Here is a 20,286-nt window from a genome sequence, read left to right as displayed (position 1 = left end):
AATCAAAATCAAACCAGTACGTTTGTACATTAGTAACAGACAGACACATACACAGAGGTCACACAATCACTTTCCACTTCGCTCTAGTACCAATCATATTATGATAACTGTATTGTACTCTACTCTAATTAATCTTATCTGTATCACGTCATCACGCGGCCAGATGGAATAGGTGACAGACGAAACTAGATCAAAAGTAATAATGACACGCCACAAATAGAATAGAATAATAGAAAATCATTTATTCAAATAAACTTACATTGAAGCACTTTTGAATAGTCATCACAATTTTTTAATCTACCGCTCATTCGGAAAGATGTCTCATCATAAGAAGAACGAGCAAGAAACTTGCGTGTTGCTCTTTTAGATAATTTTATTATTACTTTACATTTTTAAGTTTAAGTGTGTGAATACAAACCACCAATTAGCACTAATTCAATCAAATATTTAAATAGAAAAAATATTGCATATACAACCAACTGGTTAAACAATTAATAAGAGGAAATTAGTCATAGTGATTAGAGCAGTAAATAATAATAATAATAACGTATTACACCCGTAAAAAGAGAGATATATATAAGATATATAAACTAAGTAGGAGTAACTTAGGCAACTTGGAGTAACTTAGACAAAAATTGTAAAAAAATATATTTTGGTGTATGTACCGTATTTATATTCACATACATGTAGTAAAAAACGATTATTTCAATATTACAAACAGCACTCCAATTTTATTATTATTAATTTTTTTTTTAAATGACTGGACCTATTTTGACGGGACTTTTTATGGCAGGTAGCCGAGGTAAAAAGGAGTAACTTAGGCTACATTTATATTAGAAAATAAAGTTGAATTCCACGTGGACGAAGTCGCGGGAACAGCTGGTGTATAAATATGTACAATTGCTACAAATATGTAGCGATTAGTCGCCTCATTGTGGACGTCGCTCGTTTACTTAAATAGAATGTCATCGTATGCAAAACAACTTATAAGTCACTCGTGTCCGAGACACCTTATAAAAGGAGCTCCAGTTTGTCACGCACAGACAGGGTTGCCAACCATACTTTATAATAACGTATCCTACTTTATTTTTATCACATGAAGTATGCAAAAACTTCATGTGATGCTTCATGTTTTAACCTTCACTGTGATGCGTAAAACAAAATACTCATTATGGGTACTTAACGATTTATAATTACTGAACAAATTGCCGCGGTGTCTCAAGACGAAGGTTTACCAATGTGTGTTGCCAGTGATGACGTACAGCACAGAGACATTGTCGCCAACTATGGGCCTCATGAATAAGCTCAGTCACTCAGAGGGCGATGGAGAGGGCTATGCTCGGAGCTACTCTGCATGGTCCAATCAGAAATGAGGAGATCCGCAGAAGAACCAGAGTGACCGACATAGCCCGAAGAATTGTGACACTGAAGTGGCAATGGGCAGGGCACATAGCTCGTAGGACAGATGGTCGTTGGGGCAATAAAGTCCTCGAGTGGCGACCACGGACCGGAAGACGCAGCGTGGGAAGGCCTCCAGCAAGGTGGACCGACGATGTGATCAAGATCACTGGAAGGCATTGGATGCGAGCAGCGCAGAATCGTCGTGGAGATCTTTGGGGGAGGCCTATGTCTGGCAGTGGACGTCTTCCGGGCTGCGATGATGATGAACGGAATGTTAGATGTTAGTTGTGAGTTGTGACTTTTGTCACAGCTCACAGACGTTTTTTTTATTATATAAAAACGAATTGTTTATTTATTTGAATCTAAATGTTGATTGTCAAACAAGCTTTGCAAAATTTAAAGATAACATAAAAATTGTTAGCATGCGCTAAAAGCACACAAACTATATGTTTTTAAAGCAATAAAATTTTAAAAATGACGACTGCGGCCTCCGTCGGTCTAGCGGTCTAGCACATCGCTTTACGTCCGATGTTCGCGGGTTCTATTCTTCGTAACACAAACATTTGTATTCATGAGTATGATTGATTGTATCGGTCTGGGTGTCTTCTATGTATAATATGTATGTATTTACGAAAAAAAATCTATGTATTTGTATCAGTTATCTAGTACCCATAACACAAGCTTCAGCTGGTTTAACTTGGGTCTAGATGGCGCTGTGTGAAATGTCCTGAGATTATTATTATTACTATTAATTTATTATTATTACTATTATTAAAATAGTTTGTTTTTTTTCCTATCAAAACCAGTTTATTTATACGTTTTTTTTTGTCAATACAAGTTGCCAACCCTGCACATAGAGTTCATTTTAACAGCTCGTCGTCAAATTTGCATGAGACGTTATAGCAGTGATTGTAGAGTAGAGTACAAGTGGATCAATCAGCGGCCGTTCAGTCGGCGGCACGTCACGTATTCATCAGGCGGGTGGTGCAACACTCGCGAGAACATCAAAGGATGTTTCCTTACGTAACTAATCTGAACACGATGAGTATTGAAGCGGTCCCAACGTGCGCAAATGAGTGATGCTTTTACAAATGAAAAAAAAACAGTAACACTTGTACTGCATCAAAATATACTCATATAGTATTATATAATGTATACATATAAATAAAATTGGAGTCTCAGTATGTAATATTGAAATAACAGTTTTTCATCCATATGAATATAAATACGGTACATACACCAAATTAATATTTTTTATAATTTTTGTGTGTCTGTCTGTTTATTCCGGCTAATCTCTGAAATGGCTGGACCGATTTTGACGGGACTTTTTTTGGCAGGTAGCTGATGTAATAAGGAGTAACTTAGGCTATTTTTATTTTAGACTTTTTTTTATTTTAGAAAAAAAGTAAATTTCACGCGGTAGTAAAATCGGTCTAGCTATTTCAAAGATTAGCCAGAACAAACAGACAGACAGAAAGAAAAAAATTGTAAAAAATGTTATTTTGGTGTATGTACCGTATTTATATTCATATGCATGTAGTAAAAAACGGTTATTTCAATATTACAAACAGACACTCTAATTTCATATATATGTATAGATTATTATTTTTGTGTTAAATCAGCCTTGTTAGTAGTTATGCAATAAATTTACAATTACAATCAGTGGGTATTTAGTAATATTAGTAATAATATGATCATTAGTTTCTGAGACGCACTCGTGTGTCAGTTGTGCAAACACATTGCTGTCAAAAAAGTTTATTACTTTGAGAGCTTCGCGTTGTCTAACCTAATTTGCTATGATCATGAGTCCGCAATTAGACCACCCATCACATAGAATATATCTACAGACGCTGTACTGTTCACTCGCCACACCATATATTATTTAGCTTAGCAAGTCGTCCGTACTTTTAGACTTAAATATTTTTTACAAGATAATTCATAATAGTTCATAATTGTTTGGCAATTCTTTTGTGGAGTCCCGCGATACAGGTTCGCCCAGTGCGGGGTCCAATGTATAATTAACTTTGTAATATTTGTACGATTGAAAATAAATAAAAACAAATAAATAAATTCGTATTCTGGTTCGTACAGGACAGGCCCGGCCCAGTGTAGCAATCAATGCTATTGTACTTGTATTGAAGCAATTTTAGTAAATTATTATTTAAGATATATATGTATATAAGATTATTATTTATTTCCTATTTATATATGTACTTAGTTTAGTGACCGGAATATCTTTCAATCTGTTTATGAGGATTGGGAGGCTGTGCTCTAGATTTTTAGAGAACATAGCGCCGAGCGGCGAGATGTTTTGCTTTGCGGCCGTCAAGAAGGCCCCCGAGGGACGGAGGGGCGGGGAGGCGGAGGAGCGGCGCGGCGTACTCCGCGAATGCATCTCGTCCGCAGCATCGCTACAGTTTTTGTTGCACAGAAATATCCCCCCCCCCCCCTACCTCGTCACCCGCTCCATCTCGTCCAGCAGGTGTCGCCGGCGGGTGTACGGTGTTGTTGCATCGCGGTCATTTATTTATATCATCATTGAACGTCACAGACCTCACGATACCCAGTTATTTGATACACAACTATACTAAGTGGTTTATCTTTTATAAAATCAAATCAATATTCACTATTAGGTGTAAATGTAGATTCGAATATGAATTGGAAAGCGCATGTGCAGAGTGTAGCTATCAAGCTGTCTAGATTCATTGTATGCACACACCAACTAAAGATATCTTCTGATATATATGTATATAAGATTATGCATATGCCCACTCTTTGCTCCAGTACGGCATATTGATGTGGGGTAATAGTACAAACGTGATTAATCTTTTTAAATTGCAAAAACGATGTCTCAGAATAATTGCTAACATAGATAACAGAGAAATTTGCAAACCATACTTTATTAAATATAAAATTTTAACTTTACCGTCAATGTACATATTAGAAGCGTGCCATTTTGTTAAATGTAATATGCACCTATTTCCACAATATACCCGCCCTCAGGCATTGCGACCGCAATGTAGATTAGCAAGACCATTCTCGAAGCTACAGTTATTCCATTCTGGCCCTTACGCAATGTCAATAAAAATTTACAATAAAATACCAATTAACTTAAAGGGTGAGGATGATTCTAAAAAGTTTAAAATAGCTCTAAAAAAATATTTAATCGCAAAGAGTTATTATGCGCTACAGGAATTTTTCAAGGAAAAAGGTTAGTTGTGTTTGTGCCTGTTTGTTTTTAATTTAGTGATGATTTTTTATACTAATCGACGATACATATATATAATGTAAAAATCTAATTATGTAATTATGTAGTTTATATAAGATTTATTAATGTGATTGCTGCCCAGGGTTCATGTTTGATTCTATACTTTTAGTAAATTAAGACCAATTTTGTTTGTAATAGCAATAAATAAATGAATAAATGAATAAATGAATAAATCTTTTATTAACAGTTATTTGATACAAAACAAAAATAAAATATTGATATTATAAGTAGCAATGAACGTCACAGGTTGTTGTCAATAACAATATAATTTAATAATTTTAATAGAATAGAACATTTATTCAAATAAACTTAATTTAAGCACTTTTGAATAGTCATCACATTTTTTTTAATCTACCGCTCATTCGGAAAGCTGTCTCATCACAAGAAGAACGAGCAAGAAACTTGTGTGTTGCTCTTTTAAATAATCATTGTAACTTTACATTTCCAATTCAAAACGTGCGAATGCAAACCACCAACTAACACTAATTTATTAGGATCAAATCTATACATCTCCACATATAAATAAAATTGGAGTGTCTGTTTGTAATATTGAAATAACAGTTTTTTACTACATGAATATCAAATTTTTTATATTATAATTTTTATCTCTACTGTCTAGTTCAGCATATAGATCCAATTGAAAAAAACTGGCAAGAAACTAAAGCCAGTTTATTTACAATTTATAATTATATAGGTGTCTATGTCTAACATTAAATGAAAATCTCGTGCATGAACCACTATTGCCATGCACGCTCGTCATTCAAGTAATCGTTTAGTGAGTAGGCTTTGCTCAGTAAATATGATTTAACAGACGTTTTCATGTTATTTAAGGGTAATTCCAATATATCTTTTGGTATTTTATTGTAAATACGCACCGAGACTACGGCCCACGTCCGTACATAAGAGCCGTGTGTTGTTTCATATCGTGAAAGTGCATACACTGGTGCCGATGAAAGTCCACCACCGGCTACCACCGGCTACCACCGGCTACCATGGGCGACGTAACGCTACACACAAACTGTTACGTCTTAACTTCACATTCACTGACTAAGATTCGGGAACGCTTCGGTGTGTCCAACGAAACACAAAAACACTTTTAATAATAATAATAGTCAGTGGAAAGTTTTTTTTAAGTTTAAAAAATAATAAATGCCACAGAATAAACCATCCAGCAAAATAAAGTAACGAGAAACTTGGCATGTCCCATCCTCGGTACTAATCACCAGCTTAAGCCGTGAAAAACATATAAACATAAACCCTGGACATCCCACAAGAGCTATCAAGTCCCAAGCTAAGCAAAGCTTGCATTACAGGTCAACTGCTATGAATATTCAAACATTTTTTTATACACATATAATATACATAGAAAATCCCCAAAGCAATGCAAACAATACTCAGGAACACAAATATGTACCGGGGGGAATCGAATCCGCGATCATCGGAAAGTAAGGCAGTGTGCAAAACAGCTGAACCATCGAGACCGTGAATAATGACTTAAATAAGAAAACAACACAGGAGTGTACACATTAAAAGAAGAAATAACAGTAAGTAGTAATATGTAAGTAGTTGTAACCAAGCATTCACCGTGAAGCGATTCGAGATAGCGACCGATTATGATATTAATTAGCGAACGTAAACATGGAACAAGTACGAATAGAATAGAATAGAATAGAATAGAATAGAATAGAAAATCCTTAATTCCAATAAACTTAATTTAAGCACTTTTGAATAGTCACATATTTTTTTAATATACCGCTCATTCATTTAATGTAAAACGATATAACATTTGACCTTAGAAATGACTATACCTTATTATCATTACATAGTATAAAACAAAGTCGCTGTCGCTGTCTGTCCGTCCCAATGTATGCTTAAATCTTTAAAACTACTCAATGGATTTTGATGAAACTTTATAGTAATATAGCTATCAGAAACATCAGAAAAACATATCTAAATATGTATAACCCAAAGGTGACTGGTATAGTGATCTATCAACGCACAGCCCAAACCACTGGACGGATCGGGCTGAAATTTGGCATGCAGGTAGATGTATGACGTAGGCATCCGCTAATGAAAGGATTTTGATTAATTCTACCCCCAAAGGGATAAAATAGGGGATGAAAGTTTGTATGAAACGTTGTCAATTTTAAATCGATCGGGCTGAGACTTTGCATGCATAAAGCCTAAGAAAGGATTTTGATAAATTCCACCCCTAAGGGGATAAGTTAACGCGAGCGAAGCCGCGGACAAAAGCTAGTAGGCTATAAATTTCACGCGCATGAAACCATAGGCACAGCTAGTATAATATAATATCCATCGCGGCCCCCATACATTGCTATTTCTGATCAATCCAAATTTGTTTGCTATTACAGGCAGCAGGTCAACTGATATGTATATAGAATACTTATATCCTTTAATATTTCATTGCACGTTAATAAAGCTTACATGAGTAAATAAATATATCTATAAGGAAACTACGTAGTTCATACTAGAATTATAAACATAATGTGTCTACAAGCGTCGGTTATGTCCAGCCTACGACATGTGCAGTGAGTCACGTTACATTCACCAGAGTTCAACGTTGACGTCACGCACTGTACCTACATCTGCTCTACATAATCTGAACCTTGAATCATTCGTCCAGTTTATTATTTGATTGTCCACCGCCTACGTCACTGGACAACTTTTTTCTATTACATCAGCGTTGGAAGTGCAGCAATTGTAAACAACGGAGACTGTAAAGATAAACAAAGTCAGGGCACGTCCAGTTTATTATTTGATGGTCCACCGCCTACGTCACTGGACAACTTTTTTCTATTACATCACCGGCGTTGGAAGTGCAGCAATTGTCAACAACGGAGAGAAAAGATGAACTGAGGCACTTAGCCAATCGTGGCAACTCAGAATTGATCACGATAATTAACTGGGAACCGGTATCACAGCTAGACGCAGGACCAATACTTCTTATTACCAACAATCCCCTCCCTCCGTGGAGGACTAGACTGTATAAACACGACCTCGGTGTAGAGGACACAGGCCCCTTTCGATATGTCAAAGGGTTAAAACGAGAAACCCGTAGAGAGAAAGCTGACTCGCCGTTTGAGACTCGGCATTCACTATCTCATGTCATACGTTGCTGTATATTAATCCCGCTTGGTTATCAAACAGTTTACCGTAACGGAGCGCGATAATAGAGTATCTAATTTGAGCGGATCACAGTACCCGCGGTGATTGAAGTTTGTTTTTTAGTCTCCGGTGACCTACTCGGGCTGGCCGACCGTATTTTCTCTAATACCGAGGCGGCATCTACAGTTATGTGTAGCATTCAATTAGATCCGATGAGTAGAGCGCTCACGCGACCAGTGGAACGCTCCGGTGAGAAACGCTTGCATACAAGCATACGAGTACGAGGGAGTACCCACCCTCGAGGCCGCACTCCGTTATCATCAACTTCAAGGGGTATATCTACATATATAGTAACGGTATGTTTTGCACAGTTCACACAGTACTGTATGTGATCCTTATCAGGTTATTTTAGTGATAACGTCGTCTGCAAGCCTATTTATATCCTAACCGACATCAAGAAGAGTTATTAACTCGTCTAAATCTTAAGTCATGTGAAATAAGCAATCAAGTCTTAAAAATTCCTTTAGCAGATATATTACTTATAGTATTAGGTGTACTGCATTACTTATTTCTGGATGGCCAACGTCAACGCAAAGCTATGGGATTGATCTATATCATATCAACAAAAGCAGAGTAGCTACATCTACTCGCTTGGGATCCATGGTGTCCGTTGCTGTGTGTAATTATTAGTTTATCGAAATTATCATTTTCGATAGTATGAACTGAACTGACACCGATACTGATATGAACTGGCTGTGTGAGGGCAGTTGCCAATTGTCTAATGCAATCATGTCACATTCTGGTCTAGATTTTGCTCACGACTCTGTCGGCGATAGACACGACCGCGACGGCTCGCAACTGCGCAATCGACTCAATGCTACTGAGCACTCTGCCGCACGCTGCGGCCCAACAGATGAATTGAAACGACATAATGTTATCTTAAATATATTCAAATTTATCTTTAGGTGTAAGAGAAATTTGAAATGCCTTGGTTATGAGCCTCGGTATAGGTATATTATTTCATTAAAATAGAGAACAAAATACAAACACACACAGATAGGAGCGTACAGACCGTGGCTGATTTTGAAACTTAAATGTACAGGGTCAAATGACCTTTGATTACAATTTATAGAAGTTTTTGTCTTTGTTACCATGACTTCTCTGTTTTCTATATTACTTCAGATCATGTTGTCAACCGCAATATAATTTGTAGTTTTGCTGTTATTACGGAAAGCGTCTTTTGATTGAGTTATTATTTACCATCGAGTGCATCATCATCTATTGTCGTGACTCGTGTTACATGATTGTTGGCGATAGACCTCTTTTTGTAGCTGTTTCTTATTCTGAACCATATATCTTTATATAAAATTATTGACATATATCTTTTTCTACATTATATTTCTGTTGTAGTGTCTTATGTGTTACTAAATGTATATAAGATCGGTAAGTTATTTATTTTACCCTACATTCACTGGCGTTGCTAGTCGTATTAATGATTGTCAGCGCATCTGGAGGTGGTCGTCGGCATAAGAAATAAGTTTTGTGTTTGTTATTTGTTCACTAAGTAGTATAACATTATAGATTATAAAATTGTATATCATTTAATAAATAAAGATTTAATAGATTAAAATTTTTATATAAATTAATAGATAAAAATATCCGTATTGTTATTTCAATTAATTAGGAAGGTTTTATACATTATCTAATCAAAATCAACTAGTGTATAAATAGACGTAGGTGCTGCTTATATTACAAATGTAAATAACAGTTATAGAGAATTTCTAGTGGCCACTAGAGCCGATGGCGAGTGGGTGGAGTGGAGCGGACCGGTCCGGCGGGCGGCCTACTTGGGACGACAGCGACGCGACCAAGCAGCGCAGATCCCGGTACCCACTTCACCACATCACCACCACTCAGTTCAATGACCAACATATAAACCCTACAAAACAATAGTCTATAGGGCCATAGTAAAGTAGATTCCTACTTTAGTTTCTTACCAACTAGACTTATCGCTACATCTATCCCCTGTACAATTCAAGCGGGGATCGATATTACGACGGGCTGAGCCGGGGTTCGAACCCATAGCGGTGCCCTCAAACTAAAGTCGTATCCGTCAGGCGGGAGTTGGCCTTCAGCCGCTCCATAAGTCCTTCCTTTGCTTTGGAGTGTCGTCTGCACTCGCCTCCTATCGTCCGGTGAAGCTGTAAAGGCCAGCTGCAGCCAACGGCATTAGAGTAGTGTGAAAAAAAATACATCTATCCATCTTCGTCAGAACTGAACTCATTTTGATGATTCTTTTGCAATTGGTGAAATTAAGTACTTCCGACATAAGAATAATTAAAACCGATTTGTGTCTGTGAAATAATATATACCAATCTATGTGCTAGTCTCTAGAATAAAGCATCTACCTCGAGGCTTTACTTGCTCGCCTCGCCAACCAATCATTTATACGTTGTGCACATAATGTAGTCGGAACACAAACAGGCAACATTATTTATTTATTTATTTATTTATTGCAGTGTCACAAAAATATAAATCACATGCATACACAGTGTGGTGGAGTTTTTACAATTTATTTTTGTGAAGCCCTGAAAGGGCCCGGCAATATGACATAACATATATGTATATATTTTATATATAAAATTCTCGTGTCACAGTTTTCGTTCCCATACTCCTCCGAAACGGCTTGACCGATTCTCATGAAATTTTGTATATTGAGTAGGTCTGACAATCGGCCAACATCTATTTTTCATCCCCCTAAATGTTAAGGGTAGTCCACCCCTAATTTTTTTTTATTTTAAGCTACAGCTAGTTATATATATGTTTATATACAACAGGACTTCATAATATTATAATTCAAAAGTCAAAAATGTCTCCTGTACAATATATAATAAATGTAAATTACAAAATCTCATTAAAAACTGAAACGTTCCTATTAAAAGTCAATTATTATAATGTCTGTATTAAACCTAATATACATAACTGTAAATATTCATTGAAATATTCATTAGTATTGTAAAGGCTTCTAGGCTAATTTTAAAAGGTTTCTTTAGGTGCCGCCTCCTATCGGGGGTTGGAGATCATTATGGTGATCTGTTCTTTGTCCGCGGCGGTCCTGAAAAGGGACCTGGTGCTCAACGAAAACCACTGCTTGAGGTTGTTTTAACCACGAAGTACGGCGTCTGCCTGGTCTTCGGCAACTCTGGATTTTTCCTTGTATTATTAATTTAAAACACTACCAAATTATAAAATTCTTAGAGGGCACAGCCAACTGAAAGTCATTAGGTATTGACGGCCTTATTTCTGATGGTCGCGGGTTCGTTTCCTCACACGGCACAAACATTTATATTCATGAGTATGATTGTTTATATTGGTCTGAGTGTTTTCCATATATAATATGTTAATATTTACAAAAAAAAATCTATGTATTTGTATCAGTTACCTAGTAGCCATAACACAAGCTGCAGCTAGCTTAACTTTGTACTAGATGACGCTGTGTGAATTGTCCTGAGATTATTATTATTAAATTATGAAATTGAACAAATTTTCCATTAATTTATTTCTCAAAAAACGCAACTGATGGGGCGATCAATAATCAAGTAAACAAAAGCGCTATCTCTTTCAAGGAATTACCGATTTGGTGGAGTATTTACGGTTGGGCTTATTACGTTTCACAGGTAGGTAGATGTGAGATAACCGACACAATGAACGCCCCTCAGCTCGCCCGTACTCCGGTCCCTTGATATGCGCAAACGCAAGTATCCGGCCGCGTCCTGCGCGCGCGTCGCCTTACTGGATACCAAGTAGGCCCTTCGTACACAAGGCTATTCAAATATTTATAATCCTTACTAATATTATAACTCTGTCGGTCTGTCTCGCTTTCACGCCAAAACTACTGCAGCGATTTAAATAAAATTTGGTATACAGATAGTCTAGACTCTGAGAAAGGACATAGGCTACTTTTTGATGCGAAGAAAGGGTTGAAAGGGGAGATGAAACGTTCTATGGAAGAATCATCATTTTTAAAGCTAGAAGGAAGGACTTGAGTAGCCTTGTGTAGATAAAGGCTCGAGATACAGCATTGTCTACTGCCTGCTCACGCATTAGTTGAGGCTATACACAACTGATTGAAAACATCATTGTTCATATATTTATTTCTCTATCCACCCAAAAGGTAGTCTGGAAGAGATTGCTTAGCGAGAAGATCGCCTTTTGTACCAGTCAATGCTTTTAATTGCTTTTTGTTCTGTAATTGGTGCACTTTTGAATAGTCAACAATTTTTTTTTAAATCTACCGCTCATTTGGAAAGCTTTCTCATCAGAAGAAGAATAAGCAAGAAACTTGTTGCTCTTTTAAACAATCCTTGTAATTTTACAAGTCGAATACAAACTACCAAACGTGTGAATACAAACTACCAACCAGCACTAAGTTATTAGGGTCAAATATAAATATACAATAAGATTAAATCAGTCGTAGTGATAAGAGCAGACCAGTCCCTACAAGCAGCACTCGTTCACGTGTGTGACGTATGAGCCAGTCATCACTGTGCTCGACCATATTTTAGGGAGCCCAATGACCCGGCCCACCACGCCGCCACATGTCTGGACATTTTAGTGAGCATGACTACTCATTCAAAGAGTATAAATAAATAAATTATTTGCAATAATGTTTATCACAATTGAATTAACAAAACTGCTTACGATAATCGTTTCGTAATTCACAATTAAAATGTACGTGGGCATTATTTTATTTGTGAATGTATTGGTTGCAATAAAACTGCAATACACCGCCACCGTCGCGTCGCGTCGTGCTACGACATCGACAGCCACACGTACACGTAGTATGCAGTTGCATAAATTTGATTGCCGCTGTGATTTGAGTCTGCGTGTCTTTCATTTCTTGACAGATACAACCCCTCGAGTCTGGGGGGACGGGGATTGTTAGTAATGGGAATTAGTAACTTCCATTGCTAGCAATGTGCCATGTTAGGTCGATCTCCCCCTGGAAACCATCGTGATAAATTCTTGGTGAATTTGTCACGATGGGCTAACTGACCTGATGTCATGCTCATCTTATCATCCTCCACTGGTGCCCCGCCAGCGTAAACTGTTAGCGCAGGCGGGTGCACCATTCCATTATCATACAAAAAAAAACCCCTCAAGTCTATGCTTAGTTGAATTAGTGTCGTTTATAGATTAACCTTGACATCTACTTTAGAATTCGGCAGATAATTAGATAGATAGATAAATGCCTTATTGAACAATTACAAACACAGCATACGTGAGGTACGTTTTATAAATAGAAATAAAGTTTGCAAATTAAAAATGGAGGTGGCTTTATGCGTTGCAATTATGAAGAGGCAACCAACTCAGCATGAAGCTACAGATAAGTCTGCAGCGCTGATATTCTGGTGGCTCCTATAACTAAATACATACTGTTTGAAATGTCCCTTCCTTTCCTCTGGGTATCGTTTATTTTTATATTTACAAACTGTGATGTTGCGTTTATTAGAATTGTGTCGAAGTGAAGCCGTTTGTTGCCAACATCACGCCGTTAACTTTATTTGCGCCCAGTCGTCAATAGATTTCGCGAACACATACATATGTACGTGAACATATATTACATACAAAATTCAAAAATCATTTATTCATGTGAATTTTAGCCGCTTATATATATTATAATTTTATTTTTTCAACGTCCAGTTCGGTATAGATCGAGAACTCTTTTTTTTTTTTTCTTTAAAGCCTCAAGAGAGTGTAGCAGTACATGTTATGCTACCGCATATAGACAGCTTTTAGAGACTAAAAATTTCCAAAGATTCACCAATCATAGATAATTAAAAATCCAATTAAATCCACGACAGAAGTATGATGCGTACTCTTTGCTGAGGCACCATTTCTCTTTGATTTTACATTTCCATCTCATTGCTAAATCACTAAAATTGCACAAAGATCATTTTTTTTTATACCACATAGGTGGCAAACAAGCTTACGGCCCATCATGTGGTAAACGTAATGCCCAATTTACACTCAGCCCGAGTGGGCAGTGAAGTGAATACGGAAGTGAGCTGCGCGAGAGTGTAAACACTTCCCATGCCATTGGCGCTGCCACTCGCGCTGCCCGGCGCTCCCTCGATTGTCGGTTTTTCGTGCGCGAGTCAAAGGACTGGCAGCGCGAGTGGCAGCGTGTTTTTACATTCAGCCCTCTCGCTCAGTTGTCGCAATATTTCCAGCAGCGCGAGTGGCAGGGGAATCGGCTGAATGTAAACGTAGCATAAAACCACCAAGCACCAAGGGTGTCACGCGCGTTGCCAACTCTAAGAAACCTTAATATACCCTTCTTGAAAAACCCCATGCTGTAATCTCGTGACAAAACCTCGGCAGGTAGTTCATTCCACAAACATTCAGTAAGTACTCGTTATAGACCTGTTATTACGTTACGATGGTACATGTGGATGCTATTACGGTCAAATCCTGTCTGTTATGTAGGATATTCATGTGCCGTGCTCATCTTAAATTGTAGCTGATCATAGAGCTTCGTGAGACGTATCGATGCTGTTATGAATTGCGTTGGTGGCGGCCATTGTTAGTCGGAATACTTATTCAGGGCTGCAATTTGCGAATGGATTGTCTCCGTTGGTTGAGTTGCGCAAACAATTTGATTAGCGTTACGACAGCACCGCGGCGCGCATCTCACGCGGGCTCAACACATGCCTCCACATCATCGAAAACTGTTTACACGACCTCATTCAGCACAACTGCTTTCTAAAAAGCAAAATCTGTATTAACTTGACGACAATGTTCATAATAAAGAATAGTGTTTACGGTATTATGCGGTGGTATGTCATTAAAAGTATTGGATTTCATTTTTGCGCTATCTACGCATTCTTACCAAGTGTGATTTATTGTCGTTGCACTCACAGGAGAGTTTAGATCGAGACGTGCCACTCTTTCTTTACACATTTTCCATTTCTGTTAGTCATAAATTCATAGAAATAGAAATAATCTTTATTCAAATAAACTCATTACAAGCACTTTTGAATAGTCCTATTTTGATTCTACCACTCATTCGGAACGCAGATTTATCACAAGAAGAATGAGCATGAAACTTGTGTGTTGCTCTTTTGATTAGATGTTTTCTTTCTATAATAATTACAGTATAACAAGTAAGAGGCATGCGATAATCAACATAGAAATCGCTACGCACTCATTACTAAACGAAATAGCTAAAGTAGACAAGTTTAGCCATTGCCACGTCTGTTAATTGTTTAATTCTTCTTACCGCATAAGCGGCAGAACTAAGTCGACTCGCCAATTTAGTAAAATGAGCACCCCATAAACAACCAGCATGTGGATGAGTGTAACGTGCAACTGAATTCGCAAAACTATATTTATAAACTCAAATTGGCCTTACCGTGAATGAAAAAAACATGTTTTCTTAATTCACCGGCGCGGCGCGGACTTTACATTAGTTGCGTGTAATTCAATATGATTATCCCGCGCTGCTCTAGTTTTATTTCACTACTACATGAAATTCTTTGTGAATTTAAATTCAAGCACATGTTCAGCCTTGTTATTTAGTTTAGGAGATTTTCTAGAATTAAACCTGACTATATTTGTAAATACTTGAAGATATTCTAAACACTTGTATTGTCGGCAGGTGTCAATATTCAGTGCCAATTGATAGTCTGCTACCAGATAGTTCCAAGAGGGGGTGATGGGAATTGTTAGTAACTTGAAGAAATTGTGTTAACATAAGAAAGAATTACAATAACAGTGGAAAGAATGTACATGTTTTTGAAGGAATCACTCCACACAAATTTTATAAATTAATTTACTATTTGATAAATATTTGATGTCCCACTATAAACGAGTGGGCGCCAGTCTATACATATAAATAGAATTGGAGTGTCTGTTTGTAATATTGAAATAATCGTTTTTAACTACATGCATATGAATATAAATACGATACACACACCAAAATACCTTTTTTACAATTTTTGTCTGTCTGTCTGTTAGTTCCGGCTAATCTCTGAAATGGCTGGACCGATTTTGACGGGAATTTTTTTGGCAGGTAGCTGATGTAATATGGAGTAACTTAGGCTACTTTTATTTTGGAAAAATAAAGTTAAATTACACGCGGCAAAGTCGCGGGATCGGCTAGTCTCTAATAATAATAATAACTTACTATTAATAATAATACTTAATAATAATGGACAATAAGAATAACAAAGATCGCATCATTCTATAACCGGGCGCATCCTGTACATATGTAGGCATATCTGTTGATTCGCAAAAGACAGCGAGTGTGGGTATATATATGTATGTATGTATATATACACTTGTGCTTATTGTATATTTGCTCTCCAACGTGTAGTATGTGGCGTGTATGACATTATCTTGAGGACACTTACAACTTACACTCACATTCTCTAGATAACTGTTTGTCGGCAATAGATAACAATTTCTTCTCGCGTATATCACTGCGACATCCTCAAAACTCTATAATGGACACCTCCGCAGCAGATTTTATACGCGACGTGTATCAGTCACGTATACTTCAAGTATCGTATTAAGTATTTATGTATCATAAGTATTTATGTATCATTTAAAATACAGTACGTATTAATCGGATTTTCTATACATATAAATAAAATTGGAGTGTCTGTTTGTAATATTGAAATAACAGTTTTTTACTACATGCATATGAATATAAATACGGTACATACACCAAAAGAACAATTTTTTGTCTGTCTGTTTGTTCCGGCTAATCTCTGAAATAGCTGGACCGATTTTCACGGGTTTTTTTTTGTAGGTAGCTGATGTAATAAGGAGTAACTTAGGCTACTTTTATTTTAGTAAAATAAAGTTAAATTCCACGCAGACGAAGTCGCGGTTACAGCTAGTCTACATACAATATAATTAGGAACTTGTAAGTTGCATTATCTGTACTTACATATATCTATATCACGATATAGTATTGATGTAAATAACTTATAAAAGTATTAATGTTGTTTATCAAATGACATATTAATTAGAGACTAGCCGTTCCCGCGACTTCGTCCGCGTGGAATTTAACTTTATTTTACTAAATTATAAATAAAAGTAGCCTAAGTTACTCCTTATTACATTTGCTACCTGCCAATATAAGTCCCGTCAAAATCGGTCCAGCCATTTCAGAGATTAGCCGGAACAGACAGACAGACAAAAATTGTAAAAATGTTATTTTGGTGTATATACTTTAGGTGTATCTAGCGTATCTATATTCGTAGGCATGTGGTAAAAAACGGTTATTTCAATATTACAAACAGACACTCCAATTTTATTTATATGTACAGATATATCATTTACATACCTATGTAGTCACAAACGTTAATCTTCGTTAACAAATACGCAAAACGTTTTCATTTTAGACCAAAGTATTGAAAAGTCTATACATAAATAGTTAGGTAAGCTTGATCTGAATGCGGGTTAGTGTGTATCTCGTGGTCGGGATGGATTACGTGTTCTATAATATATGTAGCCACTATTATTACATCCGTAAATAAACATTAGATACATATATATATATTAAACACAAAGTTGTGTCTCATAGTGATAACCATATTAAATTTTAAACGTAACTTTCCCTCAGAGAGCTAGAGCCGACGGCCGACGAGCGACCATCTCTGAGATGAGAAGGGGATGCGCCGTGAGGGGGTGGGGGTTCGATGCTCACCTTGTTCGTGGAAGCTAGAGCGGGGGTCGGGAGTGCGGCGGCTGGCGAGGCGGGCGAGAGCTCATACTCGCGCGGTCGACGACCTGCTGAGACGCCGGCTAACTGTACACCACACACTGACACCACTGACTGAGACCGACTGTACACGAGCGATCGTGAGGAAATCGCGGGACCGACTGACGGTAGGGCGCCGGAGGGGAGCGCCCGCGCCGCCCGCCGCCTGCGCCTGCGGCCTTGACCGCCCCCCTCCCGACCCTCGCACGGCCGCCGCACCACCCGCCTGCGCCGGCGCATCCGCATGCAGAGCCGATCACCGATCACCGATCAGCGATCAGCCGATCTAGCTCCTCGCTGTCTCCAGCCCGCACAGGGTTGTCATATCAAACCTAACAGCCGGACAGAGCAAAAAAATTTTAGCCTTGACAATTGAGTAAAAAGGCCGGATGACCTTACAGTACTGATAATTTTGTGTATCAGTATCATAGGTATGAAATTAAAAAAAAATGTCTCCATTCATGTAGTATGTACAGACTCTTATACGTCAAATCTACAACAAAAACTGTATGTAAAATCAAGCTTTTTTTTTTATTACCATAAACTCTCGTTAAGTTCTTATAAAAAGCAATTCGCAGAAATAAGTCTTAAACACCTGTTGTTACTTCAAAAAGCGAACAAAATAGAACAAAACATAATTATTCTCTTCAAGTTAAACAATGATAAAAGCCCTACCAAAAGCCGGACACCGTACATTTTGACCGGACAGCCAATCAAAAAGTTAGGCATGCAGTAAGTGCGAACTGCGAACTGATGCGCTGGCGAAAGTCAACACCGTTAGATAATTATTACGTCCCCGCTTTTGTCTGCCGGCCGGGCGGCCGGGCGGCCGGGCGGCCGGGCGGCCGGACGGCCGGGCGGACGCAGACGAAGAGACAACTGAAGCATTGTCTCCAGTGAGCGTGCGAGTGCTTTTATAAAATCACCAAAATAAGTAAGTTTTCATAATTTCGTTTGATGTCACATTAGAGTAAATCTTTACGTGTTTCCCTATATGCTCTCGTTAGCGCCTTTTTGTGAGAAGAGGATCTTGATGGTGTAATGAAAATTGGAGATTCTTGGCTAGTTTTTCAATTAATGAAATTGGTACAATGGTTGCGTATGATATTTGACGACCTCGGTGGTTTAGTTGTTAAGCACACCGCTTTACGACCGATGGTCGCGGGTTCGATTCCTCGCACGGCACAAACATTTGTATTCATGAGTATGATTGTTTGTATCGGTCTGAGTGTTTTCTATGTATAATATGTATGTATTTACAAAAAAAAATATCTATGTATATGTATCAGTTATCTAGTACCCATAACACAAGCTCTAGCTAGCTTAACTTGGGTCTAGATGGCTCTGTGTGAATTGTCCTGAGATTATTATATTATTATTATTATTATATAATGCGTATACGATAGTAAGGTGAATTCGAATCTGAACTGTATAACGGATAGCGATCGTCTCGGCCCGACGTGTTGCAGTATCAAAAATACAATTTGGGCCACACATTACTACAACCTTCCCTTTTTAGTCTAGTCTAGTAATGTATGCGAGTTGTAAATAGTTATGAAGGTAATCTTCATGAATGCACTCTATCTGGAGAAACTAAATAAATACATAAAAACCCTGGACAATTGACAGCGCCATCCAGCCCCACGGTAAGCAGAGCTTATGTTATGGGTACTAGACAACTTATATGAATACTTACATTTTTTTTTGTAGATACTTACATAACATACATAGAAAACACCCAGACTGATACAAACAGTCATACCAATGAATGTTGTGTTCAAATGTTTGCACCTTGCAAGGAATCGAACCCGCGACCATCAGAAGTAAAGTGCTTACCCGCTAGACCACTGAGGCCGTTGAAAAAGCCGTTACATTATTAGGAATGTCAGTTAGAGATAACCTGGAAACTCGAGTTGCATTGTTCACGTTACTGCAGAGACGTGAGTGCAGCTACCGCATTGTACTTTCATGCCAACGACATCACATGGCCAGAAATTGCGTGTCCCAGGTGTGTGGTGTTTTTGTGGTAATCCTCAGGTAATAGCCCAATCAGGTGGTGGCTCGACCGTGACTAATAGGATGCGGCGACGGTCACTGTTCACCACTCACCACCGATACATGTGCATTATCATATAATAATGTTCACTACACATACATATATAATAGGGTTGCCAAGCAAAAATTTGTATTCATGAGTATGATTGTTTGTATCTGTCTGGAATGGATGTTTTCTATATATAATATGTATGTATTTACGAAAAAAAACATCTATGTATTTGTATCAGTTATCTAGTAGTCATAACACAAGCTTTAGCTAGCTTAACTTGGGTCTAGATGGTGCTGTGTGATTTGTCCTGAGATTATTATTATTTCATCTTTAAAAAATCAGCATAAGAGGTATATCTTAGACCTCCGGAATTGGCATGAGTAGTATAAAAAAAACATTATTAGATATGACACTTAATTTCCGGAATGACGATGCTATAGTATAGTGTTGCCAAGACTAAATTTAAAAAACCACGATTGATAGTTAAAAAAACCCAGGACTATCCAGTTTAAAACCAGAGCGCAGTAATAGTGCTGCAACAGTTATATTAATATGTAGTAAATATCAAGTAATTAATATAATCAGTTATTGTACAGTAATAACAAGTATTTGATACAATTGTACTGTTGACAATCAGTCATTAAGAGGCGCGCATACTTTATAATCCCAGGA

At 37.6% G+C, this 20,286-nt stretch overlaps 1 protein-coding gene across 1 annotated transcript in view; it reads right to left on the bottom strand.

Moving 5' to 3' along the window:
- LOC131841628 (beta-1,4-galactosyltransferase galt-1-like) overlaps positions 1-17,713 on the bottom strand; it is a 34,522-nt gene extending 16,809 nt beyond the window's left edge. Inside the window, exon 1 of the mRNA XM_059189953.1 lies at positions 17,514-17,713. The gene's annotated coding sequence lies outside the window, so the exon portion shown is untranslated. The remainder of the gene's footprint in view (positions 1-17,513) is intronic.
- Positions 17,714-20,286: the final 2,573 nt, after the last annotated feature.

Source organism: Achroia grisella, unplaced genomic scaffold (genome assembly GCF_030625045.1).
Source record: "Achroia grisella isolate CSIRO2021 unplaced genomic scaffold, CSIRO_AGI_Agris_v1 utg1866, whole genome shotgun sequence".
Lineage (NCBI taxonomy): Eukaryota > Metazoa > Arthropoda > Insecta > Lepidoptera > Pyralidae > Achroia > Achroia grisella.
Note: the sequence above shows the minus strand (reverse complement) of the source record. Positions and strands in the feature narration are given on the sequence as shown.